The sequence below is a fragment of the Varroa jacobsoni genome, unplaced genomic scaffold (genome assembly GCF_002532875.2).
Source record: "Varroa jacobsoni isolate VJ856 unplaced genomic scaffold, vjacob_1.0 scaffold_820, whole genome shotgun sequence".
Taxonomy (NCBI): domain Eukaryota; kingdom Metazoa; phylum Arthropoda; class Arachnida; order Mesostigmata; family Varroidae; genus Varroa; species Varroa jacobsoni.
This window is the reverse complement of record NW_019213722.1, coordinates 244,854-261,281: the sequence shown is the minus strand read 5'-3', so window position 1 is coordinate 261,281 and position 16,428 is coordinate 244,854. Positions and strand designations below refer to the sequence as shown.

Below are 16,428 nucleotides of genomic sequence, written 5' to 3'. Positions count from 1 at the left end.
AGGAACCAAAAAGACGCAGAACAGAGAGAAGTAAGGAATATTGCGTACCGAAAGTGGCCAATACCTGTTGATATTCAATAGAGTTATTTAATTGTTTCTATGAAGCACCACTATTCATAGACATTACTTATAGCATTTAGGGGCGACCAGTCAACTAGTCAGTTCCGAACACAGACGCTTAGAAAGATATTTTCAAAAAAAGATGACCAATTTCCTTAGGTTCCACTCGTAACTTTCGAAATTAATTTTAAGACTTCGATCCGTTCATTCTTCAACTTTATTCGGCTTTATTTGGAAATTTTCGGTTAAATTTAGATTTATAGAGTTCAAGATTTCAGCAGCATAGCTCAAAAGCCACTTCTGACAGAGCTGAATTTCTGATATAAAAATTAACAATCGTTCTGAAAACCAATATTTTTATGAATTAGGTCGTTCAACAATTAGTCTGTTTTTTTTCTGCTTTTTTGAATATTTTTGTTTTTTGTTTTCTCAAGCTCTCTTTTCATTTCTATGGTCTCTGGCATGCTATCGACCCAAAATGTCTAGCTGCGATATGTTTAAGTGACATTGTAGCGAGTTTACACTTAGTTATTAGTAAGTGTAAGTGTAAGTAGCGTGATGATGCATTGATTAGTATTAAAAATTCGCATCCCGAATAAATATCGAATTGAAGCCATAATCGTGGTAGACGGTGATATTATTAGATAAATTAGACTAGCAGGAACGATACTTTTCGTATGGGCAACAAATTCCGTCGAAATATCTGTTTTTGTTTGGCTACAGCACGGAAAAAGTCTTCAGTGAGGGTGCACCACGCTGTGTTTTTGTTACCGTGTTTGCTGGCCCTGTCGGCGCCTTCATGGCGGTCTTGTTGTCTTTTTTTGTTAAGTAGTCATACTGGTTCTGATTTTTCTACAGAGAACATTCACTACTGTTTGAAAAGTACTGCTTAGCTGGAGGGTATTGGGAAAGGTGGTGATTAACATTTTATTTTTAGAGTGTTGACCAATATGTGAGGAGTATTGGCTATCGTTTGGATTCTACCTGGCGTCGACCTCGGCGACACGGTCTCCGTTGCCCAATAACTCGGCAACACCTGAAAATAACACGAAAACGATCTAACGGATTTGTCTTTTTTTTCTTCGGGTAATAATTGGCTTACTACGAACTTCTTTGTTTACTTATGATATTTACCTGAAATTTGATTATGGCATAAAGCATTCCGTAGAAAGAGCGAATGATATTCTTAATGTGCAAGATCAGCAGGTCGCAAGTGGTATATTTGAAAGCGTGAGCCTCGTTTATGGTGCAATCTCTTCATTTTTAGTTACTTGTCGATAAGATTGGAGTACCTCCGGCATAACGCCATGCGATTGGTTACCCTGAGCAGTCCGGCTAACTGGCACTTTCTAGTGAATGGCGTCTGCAGGGTTGCCCTGCAAAGATCATTCGTATTCAGGTGGAGAACATGGGACATGGAGCAAAAATGGAGCAGGCCAATAAAGCCTTAAACAGCGTACAAATTCTTAAAGGAAATAACAAAAATACAAACACGCGGCGGCGCCTGCATTAGCTTACAAAGCACGATCAAAAACGAAAACTTTCCCGGACCGCTTTCGTACACGACAGGAAAATCCTATCCCAGAACACGACGAAACGGGGAAATCGCTCAGGATGTCTTTACGACCTGAAGTACACTGAACACGAATAGTGGTCAGGATTCTATTACAGTTTCCAAGCGAATGCTCTTACGTCTATGTTAGTATACGTACATCTAACAATAAAAGTGTTCAAACCGATTCGTTGTCATAGCATTATACGGACATATATGCAAGATGGTGTTTCTGTGGTCATCGGCGAACCAGCGTTCATTATAAGCGGTCAGATTTGCGTCGTGTTACTATTATTATTGGTAAATTTCAATTATAGCTTTGCCGGCGAATGCAGTCAGATTTCGATTCTCGTAAAGCTCATATATTTGAAAGTTACGAACCTGATCGAGTGGTATATATAGAGTTTGAGATCAGGCACTCTGCTGCGTCGTGTGTCCATGTAAGATGCTGCAAACTTGTTCTGTTTTAACACTGTGCAGTCCTTTGCCTCGTCCATCATCTGGGACAGATCCATCGGTCCGACAAGATAATTTGAACAGTTTCCGTACAGCGGCGCGTTCGAGAAAAGGGCTTTAGGTCATAATAAACATTAATACTATACAGCACGATTTTCTCATTCGCTACATACTAGATACACACGTTATACGGAATGTGTCGATATTTTTGCTTATCAGAAAGAAAATACATAAAATAATTTTCAGATGCACTCGAACAATCTCAAGTTCGAGTTCAGGCGATTCATTGAATTCAATTTAGATTTAGAAAATTCATACTTTTATCGCGTGTGATAAAAGCAACACAATCTAAAAGGGTCCCGTATTTCAGTTTTAATAAGCTCTCTGAAATAGAAGTAGACATTGAGTTTATTAAATCCCAAGCATGGGGTTGTCATTTCTGTATTAACTCATTTGTCAATTGTATTTTTACTCAGTTTCTTGCAAATCGGTCCCCGTTACACCATCGCCTGCATCAGGGTAAGAGTATGGAATAAAATCAACAATTTAGCAAACTCTTTTAATCCGCATATTGGTTACAGCCGTAACCTGAATCACGGGGTAACACGAGTGCCAAAAACACGAGATAATAGATACACACGTTTGTTGGCGCTCTTGTAAGAGTGTATACTATCCTTGTTTTGGATGACTATTAGGACAAGGAAAAATCAACACTGGCTCTCCAATGGACAAATGTCCTATTCGCAATCAGCAATGGTAAAGGTACAAGAGACCTCAAATGTAGTAGCGACAAAAATAATAACGATTGCACATATATCACATAGCGTTCGTTTGTGCCGTATATTGCCTACCCCCTGGTTGTCGCATTCTTTCTCTCAGAGTCCTTCCAAGCCTGGCCTGCGATAGTTGGCAGACCCTTATTTATGACAACGGTTCACCAAACAGCTCGATTGTGCGACGAAGAAATAGTTTCTCTCCATATGCCCCATACTCTAGATAGCAACGGATCACCAAGAATAAATCCCGACGACTGCATTGCATGCCACGTCAGTCGTTGAACGTAGAACACAAAATACTATATGAATATGGAACGCAAGGTAATCAAACGAAAAAGGAAAACTAAACAATCTGTTTTTTTGTGCAAATTATTCAAGCCGATATATAACGCGTGTATGGGAAAACCTATAACTAGGGTGTTTGGATAGCTGTTTTTGTATGTGATGATAAGCTTTGTAAAGATTTGAAAGGACCGATAAACAAAAAAAACTGTCCATGATTTATTTCTAGAAAGATTTTTACATCTTACCTAAGGTATACAATACTTTGACAATAAAAGAAAATGGAAGTATTGGTCTACATTTGTTTCCGAGAGTACTAAATTACTTCAGAGCATAGATGTTCCGCCGTCGAATACAGTGAATTAAATAGTATGGAAAATAACTTTGAAGCTGTGAGGTCGTATTTGTCGCCTTAAAAAATTCTGCAAAAGTCAGATCTGAAAGCAGGTAGTGTTTTTTACACTCATAACTATGGCATTAGCTCCGTACTGTGACATAATGCTTAGCCTATACAGGTCACAAGTGTGCTGAGAGCCAGCGCATTTCCTCAGCTGTGCCTGATTTCCTAGAAATGAAACAGTTAAGCTTTGGTTTTTGATAACTGTGTTTTCATATGGCTCGCCATTTGACGAATCCCGCAGCATGCACAGGGTGCAGAACATACAAATAGAAATGACTTCGAAGTACCGATGTATTTCTTTTTTCTTTGTTTTTTTTGTACCTTCTTATGATCTATTGTGACGAGATTTCGTTGTCTTTAGGTTATCAAAGTGCGCAACACAAAACTATTGCTGTAATATTTGTTTTATCTGCATTGTGTATCTGTAAGCGGAACTAGCCCACGAGTAACTGCATGTAATATAGCATTATTGGAATTTCCGAGTTGATCTAAGTAACTTTTATAGCTTGCCGCAGCTGATATGGTTATTCTTATGCCATGCCTAAGCTAACCAGTAGTAATTTGTATGTAACAAATTCAAATGGACTCCTATCGTCCATATTGTTATTTCCCTCAGCGTTTTTTTTTTTTTGGCTTGTTGCGTAGAGGACCTGTAGTAGGCTACTAGGCATCCAGGATCGAACGAGATCCGAGGACCTATGGTCGTGGCCTGTAACGGTAAACGAACGGGCTCATGCGCGTTCCTTTTGATATAGAAGGCCAAGAAAACAACAGTTTTCGATGTGTGTACTCTCGAATTGAAAGCAAATGCCGTTTTGACTCTGATTGCCGATACTGTGTATACGTAACGGCGTAGAAAGGTCGGCCGCACATAACCACGAACAGTGTGTGCTCAAGCATCGTAACAACACGCGGGTATAACAACGACTGAACTATTCGAATTTTTATTGGATGAAAAACGTGGCTTCAGTGTATTTCAAAGGGACTGGGGAAAAAGTAGCCTTCAGAAATGTGTGCATTTTAAAGACACATATTGTAGAATTCTATAGAGCCTGGTTATGGCTCATGCCTCAAGGGTCATTCCAACTACCGTTGTAGAATTCCTGTTTACGAATTGTGGCACGCAGAAGGCTTGCTAAGTTCCCTTCTTCGAATTCCGGTCCTGACCTGGATGCACCAACGGTTCATGTTTTGGTAAATCTGAACTCGTTCCGAGCTCGGTGCCAGGGTAACTTATTTTGACCTAGAGGACTGTGTACTGCATATATCACCTGATTGGATTTATACAGCAAAAAAGAATTTCACCCTTCTCTGGAAGTAAGTCATTAGTCTCAACTTTATAGTAGTTTCGCTAGTTGAGAAGGTTTGGTATCGCTTTGCCACTGTCCCAGTGCAGGCAACCTGGTCCCGTTCCTGCTAACGTCAACTGTGCGTAGGACTGACCGCCAGCTGAGAAAGGGTTATGGAAGAAAAATCATTCAGCTGTGTATCACTATCAATCTATTGCTGACGCTTGCGAAATAACTGTATTAGCAAGCAGCCAGGAAAATACTACGAAAGAATGCTTAAAAAAACGTTTGCTTTTTGTGAAAATTCCAGTAACCATTTTATCAAAACCCGGTTTACTATTAAGTATCGCATAGATACCGAAAACGCTCCCCGTATCATGGACTTCCTAGAACAGAGCAGGGACATTGGTAAAACTCATTGAATCAGCTGTAGCGGTTTTTCTTGGCTAAACGAAAGTGTCGGTGGATTTTTCACCTTCTTCATCCATCGCTTAATCAGATGTGTAAGTAAACTTACATGCTATTTACGTATATGTGTATATGACCGCACCACACGTGTTCTTCTCGTTTCCCTGTCTTTGCTGTTGGGTTTAGGATGCTACGACTTGGAGGAAGTTTTTACAGCTACCAGCTGTAAGCGCTAGACGGCACGAACTGATCCCTGTGTATCGTTCCGTTAAGCGTACTAACTGTGTTAGAAGCAGCAGTGATAGTGGTAGTAGTACTGGCAGTAGCAGCAGCATGAACGTATACGGAAGTCGCCTGCCGCTTCACGAACTGTTAAGCAAGCACGGTGATTCGACTGCGACGTGCTTCTCGTGAAATTGCAAGTGAAAATAATCTTTCTCCGTTCTCTTGCTGTTTTTCTCACTTTCTATCCATCCACTCTAGAGAGGCTCGATTCACCGGTCTTGCACTACACCATCATCATTACCAGCAGCGCCATTTTCGTTCACGACCCACCTTCGTATCTCGCTTGTAGCTAACTCGTTGGCTTCAGAGTTTCCTCTGCAAGAAGCACAGCTCTGAGCAACGGCGTCTATTCATCGTCGTCACAGTGTTGGCGGCAATGGAGGCTACCCACTCCACCAACACGCGCGTGTGCCTTCAGCAAATATTGTACGTGAAAACATCTCGCTTAGCTTTCTTCCGGGCGTCGTTTCTACGGGGTGCAGAGGCCTACTTTCCACAGGCAAGTCGACCGCTTACTTGCCTGCCTACCTGTCTGCTTGGCTAGGTGGGAGAACACCTATTGCTGCTTGGGCCTTCGAGCTGACAGCTACTGCGCTTCCTTGTTCCGACACATACTCGCTATTTTTCCTCTAGCCGATGCTCCCTCTTGATTTCTCAATACTACACGCTACTTATTCCCACTTACGTACTCTACACACATATATATAACGACAAAGGGACCTATCCCGCGTGGGTACCGACATCGCCGAACATATCTCAGCCTCGTCGTGGCTGCTATACGCCATAACGTTCTTTTCGAGAAACCCTCAAATAGACAGAAAGCTTTGCCAAAGTCTATATCGCGGCGTCGTCGTCTGCCACTAATATGACTTTCTGCTATGACGCGTAGGCCGTAACGACGACAACGGTTATGCCAACTTCCCTTAGAGTACCACTACTATAGCTACTTTCGTGTCTCCAGCTCGGCCTGAAAAGCATCTAGCAAAATCATCGAAATCCTGCCTCGGTAACGCTACATATAACACCAAGCGCGGTCTGTTCTCTATTTGTGTTCACATAACAACCATTGTCAATGAAAGCGGCCACTTCTTACTCCTGGCATCCTCACAGCCCGGGGCCAACACAACAACGGGTCCTGGCCCTCGAGGCTTAACTTGAATAGCGACGTCGGGTCTAGCCGCAACTGGCGTTGCGTTCTTTACCCTTCGGGGACAGCGCGGGGAACGACTATAAGCCAGAGGGGAACAAAGAGCCTTAAAGACGGGTACACTGATAAGAAATGTTGTTATCTTCGTCTGCTATTCTCGTTTGCGTCGATAGCAGTTGGGGTCTTGGTACGAGCAGATGCAATGACTGAATCGGCGGAGCCTCATAGACAAAACTATGCCAGCGACAAAGATTACTGCACAGTCTTGGCTGCTACACGTACGACAATGATAAAAAGTGCTCTATTTAGATCTGGAATGTCTAGATACATGCATATAAGCGCACATGGAAGCTTGCAAGTGTTTGTTAAAAAAAAAAAGGAAAGCCACTGGGCAAATGAAAAGAGTCTGAAGACGTTGCTGCATTTCTCAGTTGTTGGGAAACTTATGCTTTTCTCTTTTTTTAGTTTTGCCGTTGTGGGCAGACTCGGGCCAGTCGTGGATTTGGTTCCATTGGAATCTATGAGGAACAAAATGAACCCACAAAGGCAAACTCTTTTAAGATGGACGAAAACGTAAATGCGTGCATGCTGAAACGCTCAGCATGATATGCGCCGGGGAAGCTACGCGGGGCAAGCGTTGACGTGGACGATCCATCCAACATCGTACTCATAGGAGCATTCTTGATGGAGAACAGAGAAAGAGTGGTGAGTGCACTTAAAGAGGCAAGCCAGCTAAGCTATGTTGGAAAAACAGAGTATGTCTACGACGACATGACCAAGCTGTGCACGATAAGGACGGTAGCGCGGGCTGTAGACGACAGCGGATGGTGGTCCCATTGTGGATCTTGCACCTGTCGTACATGAACGTGCTAGAATGCATACGTAGACGATAAAAAACATTGCCATAACGTAGACTATTGCGGCCTTGTAGGACACTGGCTGTAATTCAGAACGCGGGATAGAATAATGACAAAAGCGTCCTCTTAGTTTTTAATGAAAATTTGAACTCTTTCTACCCGCGTATTTCGAAAAAATATATTCATAACCCATCATTTTTGTTCGGTACGCAAAAAGTCCCCGGTACTCATATTTAGCGAAATTAAAAATTAGTAAGCACATTTCTTTATTTTGGCAGCTCGTACATTCTCTTCTGCTGTAGCGCTCTGTTACAACGTGGCTGCCTATCTGAGCAGATTACATAATGTATACGTGTTCATACGGACGACGTAGTTGGAGAAATGATGCGGTTCGCTTCGTCGAAACTGTGAGTCCGGAGAGTTCTTTCTCTAAAGTCAGCTATCCCATAAAGTCAACGCACCCTTGGTTAAACCTCCCTGCCGCACGCTTTAAGTCGTAGCGACCCTTCTCCGCTCGGACACTGCTATAAAAACCAAGCATGATATGTACAAAAATATTAAGGAAACTCCCTGAGAAGTCGTCTTCCTGTTGTAAGTTCATTCCCATCCTGTCGCCTTCTTGCCCCCTGCTGAGTCGGCCTTTTCCACTTGTGCAATAGAAGAAGTTCATAGCTTCTCCATGCTTGCACCTTCTTCCGTCTTTCTGTCTGCACTCACTTCGGATTTAAAGGGAAATGGACTTAGAACTTCTATAGACATAAAGCAAGAAGGCAGCAACCATCAGTGCGGAAAGTCCGCCCTAGCCAGACATGCCGGAGCAAGCGGAGTGTGCTTATCCATCAGTCAGTTACGTATGAAAAAGATTTCCTTTCTGGCCCTCACGCGGATGCCTATAGGGACATACACAGGCACGTATTGAAAGGAAATGACTATTTGATAAGGCGCCATCGCGCTGACGTCTGGGCGTTATACTTGTTAAGAGGGTTCGTAAGAAATTGGGCAATGAGATTCAAACTCAGCGCGTACGGCTGTTCTAGAATAGTTACAAATGCTGTTAAGTGTGACTCTGGCCTCTAATCATTTTTCACTGACTCACTCGGACTAGAGTCTAAATCCTCCTTAATGGTGGTTTCTATTTATCTGTATGCGTGTAACGCAATGTGGAATAAAGGGCTCGTGTAGGCAATAGGTTTAGTGCACCAAAACCATATACAACAGAGGAATGATAGCAGATTTTATATAAAAAAGCAACATATAGTAATCAAATGAATGATTTCTAGATAATGCTTTATATTCATAATCTGTATTCCATTTAATACTCTAACAGGTTGCTGTTTAAGCCTCGTTAACGACATATATTGCACGACAGGCGTAATTAAATAAAACAATGATTTGAGAGACTCGAAGACCCGTTTAAACTATAGTTGTATTGAGAAATTTGCTAAAGCGTACATTATCTTTACACCGCAGAAAGGGTTCCTACGATGAGTACTTTCATTCTCTGATTTTGTTAAATGACGACAACTTGTACGGTTAGGCATCACGTCGGAATCATAACTTCTATGTTCTCTCACTCCGGTTATTTAACTAGCAAGTTCTCTTCTGCGTCAGCTTCCTTCTCTTTCACACGACGCAATAACTTCTCGGAAATCATACGAGGTAACATGGTGATACCCCAATTGGCGTGTAGGGGGCGCCTAACCACGTGGGGGTGAATGAAGCGATCCTCCGGAACGTAAAGGGGATGACCCTGACGATTTTGGCGTCGAAAAGCGGTGCCGCGGGTGGGGTGTTTTGGGTTTTAGCGCGATCATTGGAGTAATCCCGGCAATAGCAGCAAATGGCCGTACAGTAACGCAACGATGACCGCCAGGATTTAGGCACAAGAGGAGCAGAGAAGAGCGCCTAGTTCCTATAGGGGTGTAGATGACGTGCGGTTTATACCTCCCTCCCCTTTTTCCTGCACCAAGATCCAATACGGAGACGCGCGACTAGCTGTGCAGTGCATTTTTTTCATTACATCAGTCAGTCGGTCGCTAGGATTTTGCACTTCGCCGAAATCGGGGGTCGGGGCCATGACGGAGCCGACTTACACGTCATCATACCGTCGTAGCTAGAGCAGTTTTTAGCCATGTCTGCACCCCTTTGGCTCAGTCAGTGCGACCGGCATCGCTTGAGCGTACCATTTTGTCTGCGCGCTCTCTCTCTCTCGCGGTTATAGCTGCCACCACCGTTACCGCCTTCGTTAACCCTCCGACCGAAACCCTATGCATCTAGTACGTGCGGATTGCACATTGCCTGTGTGACAACGACAACGAGTTAAGACGACGCCAGGAGTCGGAATGGTAAAAACTCGGTGACGACCATGGCGAAATAAAGCACATCGTGTTAACATGTAAGTACATTAATACATGCACTTCGCATGTACGATCGCAATATGGCGATGCGGATTATTTTTTTTAGTTACATGACAACCCAGTGAGTGTAATAAGTGTAGGACCTGAAGATGATTATCAACGTGGCTTAAATGAGTAAATAAAGGTTTTCTTTATTGGGGGGCAGATTTTGAAAAGGAACGATCTAACACTAATCAAAGAATGTCTAAGCTTCCTCAGAAGAATGATGTCTTTATACTACCTGTAAGCAGAGCAAGACATACGATGTCAGTAAAAAACGAGTGCTATTTTGCAGGGAGCCTGCTCTATGGGCAGTTTGCAATTTTGAAAAGCGGTCATTAGCTTATTACTGTTTTTGAGTAATCGCCTATTTAACTTTTATCATTATTTTTCTATCCGCCACTGACTAAGTAAGCGATAGAGATTTGTCTAGTGTAAAACAATGGACAAACAGAAATACAGTCGTTCGCACATATCCTATTTTGCTTTTTTCTCAGCTATTGGTAGTAGGAAATGCACCGCACAAAAACCGTTATATTTCTCTTCGTTTCGGTTTGACCGCGGTCAATCTAACCGTGCAAATCTCCCGTATCTCTCTACACCAACGTTTCCTTAACCGCCAAACAGAAACGACGAACTTTTGGCAGTGATTCGGTCCCAGTCTTCGTCTGTGACGACTGTCACGCCGACAGCACATGCGCCTAATGCCCGAGACTAGCCACCCAGCGAGCCGCTTGGTGTCACCCATGAGCCAAGTGAAGGACTAAGAAAAGAGCAGAAAGGACGGTGATAGCAACCGCTGCGACGGCTCTCCCTACTGACACTTCACCGTCGCAGGAAGGCTCGACACAAGAAGCCAGGCAAGTTACCATGACAAATTGCCCACAAGGCCCTAGGGTCGTTTGGCTCCGATGGACGCCGAACGTGGGGTAGAGGGAGCTGCACTCCAGTTAAGCGAAGGGCTTCGGTTGGAGCACACAACGGAAGCGGGACGAGAATTAGCTTTTTCCTGTCAGGCTTGAATCTAGGCCGGTGCTGGGTAGCCTAATCGCCATCTGCTCCTCCAGCATATGCCTCTACTTCGGCTCCTGTCTGCTGTGCCCTAGTCGGCAGTATTCGCAGTGTCTACCAGAAAGGAGACCAACGCTTTTGGTATCAAACGAGCAGGTGCATTGACGAAGCAGTGAGAGGAAGACGAGCGAGAAGAGTAAGGAAAGTAAAAGAGAGAAACTTAAAAACGGAGGCCTTGAGCACGGCAGCAGTTACATAAGCTCACGGTAAACAGTGAACAAAGGAAGAAACCATCGGATATCTAACAATGGCTATTGCTGCTACTTCTTTCAAATCTAGTCTACCATAGCTATTTTGCTTATTAGTCCAAATTAGACAACTTCTATCTGACACAAAAGATTAAGCCCTGGGCAGAAATTCCTTGAACCTAAACACGTGCGTATATTACATCAGAAGATAAGTGCGAAGCCTTTTCTGATTTTGACAGTTATCAGCTTGTACCTAAATGAAAACGTGGTCGACTTTTTTTCTTTAACATATTGGAGTGTCACAGTGTGGAGCATCCATTAACAACATTGCTTTTAGTAAAAGACCTATTCGAGTCACCATGCACTTAGAATTGCTTAGATAAAGCCTGCTACCCTTTGCTATAAGGGATGTGAAATTACCTGCTTCTCTTTCGGATGTCGTCAATAGCCCTTGCCTTGTTTCTCGGTAAATGAAACACGGCTGCATCAATCCGTGTAAAATCGAGCCAGCCAACTAAGAAGCATTAAAAGCTAAATGGAGATTGTGGTGGATACTTAGGAGCACTTTAAAAAACCCTAATATTAGGAGGTACTGATCCTGCAGAACCTTTGGAAATAGCGCCACTCCTTCTAAGGTCGTATCAGTATAAGGTCGAGGAAGGCCTAATATAGCCACATCAATCACTTGTTAAGTATTACTCCTTGTTTATTTGTTTTTATCGCTTAGTAAATATTTTTGTCGAACAAAGCTGGGTACGCTAGACTTTATGTAAATAATACAACTGTGTCAAAATTCAATTGGCTTTTTCAGCTACCACTAATACCCTCTCGAGTAGTTGAACCGTATGTAATTCAGTCAATCTCTTAGTTGTATTACTGCTAATATTTGCCTTCTTTAAACCTCTTTTGATTTTGTCGACGGATCTGGCGAGCAGGCTGGCATTTCCTAAGTATCAGATCACCTAACCTAAGCAAACCTTAAACCTTTTACAGAAAGGTATTTCAAAAGATTTTCTTCTACTATCAGAAGTCCTTATGCGATCGATCCCAATAAGCCTGTGCAGATATCTTTAATCAGGGCTGGAGACTCAGTACAAACGATCAACAAAGGTAGAACAAAATAAGGAATCGTTATATCATCTTTTATACCATTCGAACTTATACTGGAGGCTTGAAATGTATTTGTGATCGATTTCTTCCTATATGCACTTAATATCAGTAGGCAAACCCGTTATGACGGAGCCATCACGGTTAGCGGATGCATTAAATTCTGGATGATTTGATGATTTTGAATTTGATGAACCTCAAATTTCGATAACTGGCCTCGACTGCCGATTTTACTCGTTTACTTATTTAACTATAAGATTTGCAAGCAAACATTATATTTGTTCACTTTATAGCTCCAGCTTGTCTTAGACATCATTCAGTATACCTGTTTCTAGTCTAACATTTGCCATCATATGTAGAGGGCCACTTGTGGCATGCTAAAACCCGTTGCATTTAAAACGAGTAAAATTCGTTCATCACCTTATGCTCTAAGCTCTTTTTCCCGTTAATTTCTTTTCTCTGATCAAACTTAAAGCATTTCTATCAGCAAACATTAATTCATACGCGTTCAGACCAGCAGTCTTGTTTATTTTACCCGTCGACGAGCCGAAGGTTGGAGAATCAGTATCGTCTCAGCCGGCAGCCCTTCCTCACGTACAAGTCCTTGTCTCCCTCCCGACAAAGCGAGAGTACCAATGGACAGGATGACGAACAGCTGTACCACCAATGGCCAATGTCTGACCAACTGAAATAACCTCGGTGGCCACCCCCTGGTTGATGTGAACCAGGAATTGACGAATTTGGTAGGCCGACACTAGCTGGCAAGAGAAAGCCGTAAATATGTTGACAAAATGCTTGTTATTCGGCGGTGGGACGCAAACCATGGAACACATCGAAGTAGGAGTTGCCCTCTACAGCTGCCTTTTCTAGCTGCCTCAAGGGCTTAACGAACAGAAAGCGCAACTCTCTTGCAGTAACTTTAGGACGACGACAACAACGACGATTTGTGCAAATTAGGCCACTCGTAACTCTCATCGGCGACATCACCGCCTCTGCAGCAGATACGGCAGACAACAACGACCCACCCGCCCGCCCTCTGAATAGCTTCCAACCAAATTAGCTTGGTTAGACGCGTACGCAGCGGCGTGCCGTTGAACGATTCTATTCCACGTCAACTACTTAACATTTAGTAGCGGGGTAGCCTGCGGTGTAGAGTCAACCCTTAGAGGTCGCTAGAATCGTCTCGTGTTGATTTGATAATATTTGTGAAGTGAAGAGCAGTTTGGCACAACATCTGTGGCTACACAATTTATGGCGGCTAAATAAACAGGCCAAGTGAAAATGAGAAAAGCCAAGCAAAATTTATCTAAGGAGAGAAAAAAGCCAGGGGAACAGCTGGGGCAAGCTAGAACAACTCGGCATAGCTTGCGGTAGTTAGAGTCGCCCACTTATGCCCAGATGTTCAGTTATATCTATAACGTATATGCGGTGTCGCTTGTCTTGTACCTCACACACCTTACCTATGATTTAATTTATAGTGTGAATAAGTGCATCATTAATCGATTAGCATCCGTTCAACAATTGCTTTCCAAAAATTCACCAGTCATTTTTAGAACAGGCATACGTACCATGTATTTGTCATAGTAGTTCTCTTTGTTGGAGTCTTGGAGACTACAGATTCTTATTAGTAATAACCTATGTAGCGCTAACAACATGCATTTTCTACGGAACAGCACATGCAAAACTCAGCGTCATACAACCACAGACAGAACTGAAATAGCAGAAAATGCATATAGCATCGGCAAAACGGAGCAAGATGCACAATACGATACAACTTAATCCTACGAATCCAATGAGGCTTTAAGGTGACGGGGTGGGAGCAGGAGGGGCACTGCTTCTGTTCGACGGCTGCAAGGTGCGTGTGGTTGGTATCTGCGTTATTACGCAATGGGCAGTTAGTTCTGGGCATGCTAGCATCGGCACTTTACTCTTTCGTACGTCCAACAGCATACAATACATATTGTTAATACCGGTTTGGTTTCAACGAGAACGAAAGCTCAACGTAGTTTTCGGATGACAAATGTCACCTGAAGAACTAATGCTGACCTGACACGCTCGCCAAACTGTGTGTATTCTAGCAATATCAGCAGCCGCGTTTGTTGATGCTGCTGAAAACTCAGAAAAGTTTCGAATTCGTGTTACAACAGCGTCGAGATTGCCAACGCGGAAGATTGGTGCAACCATCGCACCATCGGCAGAACGGCCAGGAAGAAAGCTAACGGGGTTATAATTTTGATGGACCCTGATGTCGTCATGGCTTTGTGGCACCTTGCGCCTTACTTTTACTAACTAGATACACAAAGTGATATTGAAAGCCTGCTCTGCTCAAACATGTTCACATAAATACCGCTCTTATATCTCTGGCATGTAGCACCGGGTTATCATTAGCATTACCATTATTCTCTCACTATTAGTACTTAAACTATTAGCTCAGCAACTTGATGTTTGACGAACGCGATATACTTTGCAATACGAAAGCCCACTTAATCTCAGACTGAATCAAAACCTCGGCCTGCATATTTATGAAGCAGGCCTTACGTTGACCTACGAGCTGAAAAACAACGAATTCATCTACTGGTCCAAAGGTGCTCATGTGTCATGCGCTCAAGTCGATGGTCCTGTGAGGGAACATGCAGTGGACTGTTTGATTTAAATATCGCATGTGTTTTCTATACTTGCAGCGTATCCGGACGCTGCAAGATGCGTTAGCAGGTGACCCTGTCAAAACGCTAATAGGCCACCGGGCGCTTCTGATGCACGATTTTCACCCCATACGTTTCTTGCTTAGCATACGCTTAACTTTCGAGCGAAGACCCTGTCATACTTGAAGCAAATAGCCGTTCGCCTTGAGAAGGTGCTTTACTGGACGGAGTCGTGTGTCGTCATTTCGAAAACTTTACCCCTGTCTGGAAGAAACACAAGTTGACCCACCTACAAATGTACAGTATATACCAACAGGCTAATCTTGTTCCGCTTTCGCTTGATGCTCTTAATATCATTTATTGCCAATTAAGTTTCTAATCATGATTTGAACTTAATTATTTCTCTACTTGGCTGCCGTACAATCGGTTAAGCTATTGAAATTCAACGATGACACTTATATCTGTAGCTTTCATGTAAACAGGGATTATCTATTCCATTCTGTGCCGCATGTAAAACGCATGGTTATCAATTTTTCGTTTTAAATACGTCATGTTGTATATACGGGTGTCTTGTTATTGAACGCAAGCCGTTTATTAGGCAATAGAACATTGTCTGATTGACAATTTTCGAGTTACACGACCAGTATCGCCGTTAGACATTCCATTAGATGATTGGCTCCCAGCACAAAACGAGGTTTGTCGAGGCCCGGATTCGAACCTACACTACAACTTGTTCCAAAGATCAAGAGGCAAATACGTTACCCACTTGCTTATCGCGGGGACCTGTGACCTATACGAATTGTCTCGAAGCTTAGCGCTCCGCGTCTTTTGACCCTGCTACTCTCATGTAATGTAAATTTATTTTCAATTCTCTCCCAAACTCAGATATTCTGAGCAAAGCAATGCTCGCAGCTACCGTATAGAATGCCATGATCTACGTGTACTGCCATCGGCGCTGCCCAATAAAATTTTCTGCCGCCCTGAAACGGACATCTTCAAAATATACCACAAGATCCTTTTGGCTGGTTTTCGAATTGAGCGCACGTAGGACTTGTCAAACCCGGGCCTGAAGCTTACCCGTCAAGCGGGTTCCTAACAATTGCCGAGCCTTATTATAGAGGAAGACTCGAGAACACGTTTTATCGTCCGTCGTGTAGTGTTTTGTGTTTTGGTGTTGGAACACACATGTTGACTTAATCTATATTACACAGTAGTTGAAACACTACTTGAGTATTTCTGCGGTATTAGTAATAAAATTAGCGCTTGTGATCTTAGTAGTTAACTCGTCGTCGAATACTTCGTGCTAATAATAACAAAATGTTCCCATTCAACTTCAACAATAAGGATCTGTAGACATACGCCTGGCTTCGGCTGTAAACTTAACGTTACATTCTCAAATTGAACACGAATGGATAACAGTGTCTAATTATTGCTCTAATTAATGGCGACCCATCTTAATTTTTGCGGTATCGATTACGTTAGTAGGTTAATTAACCCTAAAACGAAGCCTCT

General features: G+C 42.9%; 1 long non-coding RNA gene across 1 annotated transcript; it reads right to left on the bottom strand.

The window, feature by feature from the left end:
- Positions 1-263: 263 nt before the first annotated feature.
- On the bottom strand, positions 264-5,975 carry LOC111264090 (uncharacterized). Its single transcript, XR_002682645.2, has 3 exons — positions 5,333-5,975; positions 1,994-2,183; positions 264-1,096 (listed from the first exon to the last, which is right to left on the bottom strand). It is a non-coding gene; the product is annotated as an uncharacterized LOC111264090 (long non-coding RNA).
- Between the last annotated feature and the right edge of the window lie 10,453 nt (positions 5,976-16,428).